Source organism: Podarcis pityusensis (genome assembly GCF_964106645.2).
Source record: "Podarcis pityusensis genome assembly, chromosome: 3".
NCBI classification, from domain to species: domain Eukaryota; kingdom Metazoa; phylum Chordata; class Lepidosauria; order Squamata; family Lacertidae; genus Podarcis; species Podarcis pityusensis.
This window is the reverse complement of record NC_138026.1, coordinates 46,583,712-46,589,346: the sequence shown is the minus strand read 5'-3', so window position 1 is coordinate 46,589,346 and position 5,635 is coordinate 46,583,712.

Below are 5,635 nucleotides of genomic sequence, written 5' to 3'. Positions count from 1 at the left end.
TATAATGCTTCTGGCAGTGGGTGCAGAATATAGCCATCATGGCTCATAGCTGTTGTATAGTTCTTATCACCTTTTTCTTCCTAAAATTCCTGTGAGGTAGGTGAGACTTTGAGACAGTTACCTGTACAAACCCATTCAGAAAGATTCACAGGTGAGTAGGAATTCTGGATTTAGGCCTAACTGATCCCAAACCAACATTTAAACCAGTGGACCATGCTAGCTTTACTCACAGTATTTGCAGGTGTTTTTACTTTTTACTTTGTTGTACCACCTGGTGTCTTCCATGGCGACACTAGGGCTCTCCCAGTTTGTATCGGGCCCCACACATCAAGCAGGCCACACGCTGGATTTGATCTTTGGCGTCGGTATAGATGTGATCATGTTTCCTTCGATGAAGGTGCCATGGTCTGATCACTACGCTCTGAAAGCCAGGATTGACGTTCCACCCCCACCCTGCTTAGGTGGCGAGCCAATTTGGGCTCGCCCGCAGAGGCTGATGGACCCTGATAGATTCCGTCAAGCCTTGCGGGACCTTTCTCCCCCTGGCGACTCATTGACTGAGCTTGTTGAGGGCTGGAATACCCAGCTCCTGGCAGCCATAGATGAGATCGCACCTAAGCGCCCTCTGCGACCCCGCAGAAACCGGGCTCCCTGGTTTACCGAGGAGCTCCGGAAAATGAAGCGGGACCTCAGACGGCTAGAGCGAGTATGGCGGGGTGCCCGTGACTGAGCCTCAAGAACATCTTATAGGGCTTTTATGAAAACCTACGAGATGGCAGTGAAGGCCGCTAAGAAGTCCTACTTCTCGGCCTCCATTGCATCCGCTAGCTCTCGCCCAGCGCAATTATTTAGTATAATTCGGTCTTTAACGTCCCTCGAAGGACAGCCAAATTTAAATAACAATTTGACACACAGCTGTGAGGCATTTGCGAGCTTTTTTGCGGAGAAGGTCCTGTTGCTCCACCATGACCTCCCTGCTAATTTGGATACAATAAAGGAACTGGAGGCCCCTGACTGTCCTCGGGTCCAGTATTGGACCACTTTGACCGGATATCCCCAGCCGATGTGGACAGACTCCTCCGAGCTGGAAAGCCCACCACTTGTCCTCTCAACCCGTGCCCATCCTGGCTGATTAGAGCGTGTCCAGACGAGGTGCGGGCCCCCCTGGGGGATATCATCAATTTGTCCCTTGGCACCGGGACATTCCCAGGGGAACTGAAGGAGGCAGCGGTGCACCCGCTTTTAAAGAAAACATCATTAGATCCCTTAGATCTATCCAATTACCGCCCGGTTTCGAATCTTCCATTCCTGGGTAAGGTGATTGAGAGAGCGGTTGCTGAACAGCTTGGTAGGTTTCTGGATGAAACATCGGCTCTGGATCCATTCCAGTCCGGCTTCCGCGCTGGTCATGGGACCGAGACGGCTCTGGTCGCCCTAACAGATGATCTCCGCAGGCAGCTGGATCGAAGCGGGTCAGGGCTGCTGATTCTTCTAGACCTGTCAGCAGCCTTCGACATGGTCGATCACGAACTCCTGGACCACCGCCTTGCCGACGTGGGGATCCAGGGCACAGTCCTTCAATGGTTGCGCTCGTTTCTCTCTGGTCGGGGACAGAGGGTGGCACTTGGGGGGGAACTGTCATCCCGCCACTCCTTGGTGTGTGGAGTGCCCCAGGGTGCGATACTCTCCCCGATGCTTTTTAACATCTTTATGCGCCCCCTCGCCCAGCTTGTCCGGAGTTTTGGGCTGGGCTGCCATCAGTATGCTGATGACACCCAACTCTATCTGTTGATGGATGGCCATCCTGACTCGGCCTCAGACACACTGATCAGATGCTTGGAAGCTGTGGCTGGATGGTTACGTGGGAGCCGGTTGAAGTTAAATCCTTCGAAGACAGAGGTCCTCTGGCTGGGACGGGACGATATGGGATTGAGGGGGCAACTCCCATCTCTTGCGGGGGTGCAATTAGTGCCAGCACCATCCGTTAAGAGTTTGGGTGTAATCTTTGATACCTCCCTCTCCATGGAGTCGCAGATTGCAGCTATAACAAAGGCGGCATTTTTTCATCTCCGCCAAGCTAAGCAGTTGGCTCCTTACCTCTCTCGCCCTGACCTAGCCACTGTGATCCACGCGATGGTCACCTCCAGACTGGATTATTGTAACTCGCTCTACGTGGGGCTGCCCTTGAGACTGACCCAGAAACTCCAGCGGGTGCAGAATGCCGCAGTGAGACTCCTTACGGGGTCTTCGCTGCGAGATCACATTCATCCGGTGCTATACCAGCTGCACTGGCTCCCGGTGGAGTACAGGATCAGGTTTAAGGTGCTGGTTTTAACCTTCAAAGCCCTATATGGCCTAGGACCCTCGTACCTACGGGACCGCCTCTCCTGGTATGCCCCACAGAGGAACTTACGGTCTTCAAATAAAAACATCTTGAAGGTCCCAGGCCACAGAGAGGTTAGGCTGGCCTCAACTAGAGCCAGGGCTTTTTCGGCTGCGGCTCCAACCTGGTGGAACGCTCTGTCACAAGAGACAAGGGCCCTGCAGGACTTGACATCTTTCCGCAGGGCCTGCAAGACAGAGCTGTTCCACCAGGCCTTTGGTCAGGGCGCAGCCTGACTCCCTCCTTTGGCAATCTTTACAAAACTTTAGTTTATGGTTGCCATCAATTTTGATTTTAATTAATTTTTATAATGTTTTCATAATTGCACTATTTTAGTGTTGTTAGCTGCCCTGAGCCCAGCTTCGGCTGGGGAGGGCGGGATATAAATAAAATTTATTATTATTATTATTATTATTATTATTGGGGTATTGTGTGATTTGTGTTTTTATCTTGTATTTTTATGCTGTGAGCCGCCCTGAGATCTTCAAATAAAGGGTGGCATACAAATTTAATAAATAATAAATAAATGCTATTTTTATATGGACTTTGATTTTCTTATTTGTTCAATCACCTGAAACAGAAGGGACAATTAAGTAGAAAGGAGAAACCCTTCAAATACCCCTCAGACTCGAGTCAAGCTCGCCATCCATGCATCATTTAGATGTTTTAGATTACAAGTCTCACCAGCCTTGGCTAACATGGTATATAGTCCAAAACATCTAAAGCCTGGGAAGACTACCTTAAACAATCTAAAACTGTAGTCAACGTGAAGATATTAATGCCAGACTTTTTATTATTCTAAAATGTTCCAGGAACAGCATCCAAATTTACATAGCCATTTATTTCTATGGTAGCTGGAATTCATGCTAATTGTACATTAATTCCTGGGATGAATAATTGAGATATCAGACGCAACACCTCAAAAACAAAACAAAAAAACCACCCCTTAAATCTTGTTTAGTACTCAAAGTAACAAGTTCTAAGCCATGAGTTAATCAAGAAAACTATACATAGGTCTTCATTAGCATACCAGGAATCAATCCACAAATGATAAAATCACAGAACATGCAGACTTAATGGTGCATAATTCAATCATGCTTAACTCATTCTGAACACATCAGTATCTTCAGGTTTCATAGAAATGGTAATTTTGTAGATGGGGTATAACAATCATCTGCCTCAGGGAAAACATTCCATATACTTATGTTTTGAGGTTTGTTTTAATTTTCTTGATATTTATAGGGTATGAGTGGATGTGTACATTCAGTCCATAGGAGCCAACTTCCAGGGGCTGTGGGGGCTTCAACCCCCACAATAAAATATTTGAGGGGGCCGGGCTCCCACAAAGTTGATGGGCATTTCCATTCAAATGGTATGTGTGCACTGTGTCATGTGATCAATTATGTGGGATGGGGCTTCCCTGGGCTCCCACAATATTTTATTCAAGTTGGCACCCCTGATTCCGCCTAAGGCCTTCCATAGTTCTGCTACAAAGATAAGTTAACAACTACTAATTGGAACATATTATTATTATGACTCATGTTAAGTAAGACAGAACCAGGGAGTCAATCTGACTTAGAATAGGACATGTAAACTCAGTCTGAACCTTTATTTCCCCTCCCTCTCAAAAATTGGAACAGAAACTGATCTGAAGTTCTAGGTTGAACTGGAATAAGAATTGAACTTAAAATGAATAATTCAGGATACCCCTTCATAAGAATATAATTGGGGGAAAACTGACACAGTAATTCAGTGACTAGGTCCAATAATAATGAATCGAGCCAATGGCTGGGAATTTTGCCCAGACTTCTGCACTTCCCTGTTTGATGACTGTAGGAAATTCCAGGTATTTAATTCCCCAAAGGATGGTTGTGCAGGCTACTTCTTGTTCCCTCTGGGCTGCATGTAGCCTGAATCCCTTTTACCACACCTTTGAAAGGCAGAGAATAAGCAAACTATTGATTTCAGTGGTGGCTGTTTCTTGCAACTACCAGTCTCCTGGAGGCACTGGAGCATCAGCAGTTTCTGGACAGAATGAAGGCCTGTTGCTGGTCTGCTGGAGGACTGCATAAAGGTAAAGGTAAAGGGACCCCTGACCATTAGGTCCAGTCGTGACTGACTCTGGGGTTGCGGCGCTCATCTCGCTTTATTGGCCGAGGGAGCTGGTGTACAGCTTCTGGGTCATGTGGCCAGCATGACTAAGCCGCTTCTGGCGAACCAGAGCAGCACACGGAAATGCCGTTTACCTTCCTGCCGGAGTGGTACCTGTTTATCTACTTGCACTTTGACGTGCTTTCGAACTGCTAGGTTGGCAGGAGCAGGGACCGAGCAACGGGAGCTCACCCCGTTGCGGGGATTCGAACCACCGACCTTCTGATCAGCAAGTCCTAGGTTCTGTGGTTTAACCCACAGCGCCACCCGCGTCCCTTGGAGGACTGCATACCTGCCACCAGAAAGCTGAGTTGTCATTAGTCAAGCATGGCCATATCCTGCAGCTGCCTGCCTGACGGATGGCCATGACACCCTCCCCATCAGACATTTGGCCATTAAACTGAACTTGATAAAGGCTTCTCTCTGCTTATCTACCACTAGTTTTGTACCTGGCATAAAGCCTTGTGCCAAGCTGCAAACGTTATGTCAGGCCGTTGGCACGTGGGCAGTGTCCCTTGCCAGTCAGAAATAGTGCCTATTTTCGCTCTCTAAAAGCTAGGCCCGTTTGGTCTCTGTTTTGTGTCAGGTTGCTTTATATAATTCAATCCTTTTTTACGGTTGCGCCGTTGCTGATATCAACATTATCCACAGCTAAGGATGAATCAAGGCTCTGGGTATGGGCAGTCAAAAAGAACAGGGTGCCTTCTGAGGCCTGGAGGCACAGAACCGAAGATCGCACAAAATGTGGATTTCAAAATAAATTGCAGTGGCAATGCAACATGAAGCGTAGCTGAGGAAATAGTTGAATGGCTGCTTAATGTAGTTACGAAATCCAATATTTGGATTGTGCAGGATTGGGGAGCAAGGGCAAACTATCCCGAAAGCAGCCCAGAAAAGGCGATAAAAGGCCAAGGGAAAAACTTAAATTTCCTAGAAAAGGGTGTGTGTGCATTGCCACGGCTGCCCAAGCATGGCAAAACCGGTCACAAAACGTTTAAGAAACGCTGCTTGAGCGAGCGCTGCAAACGTAGCCCAGCCAGGGCTCCCGCTGCCAGCAGATGAACTGAGCGGGAAGGAGGAGCGAGCGAGCAAAACCCCGCC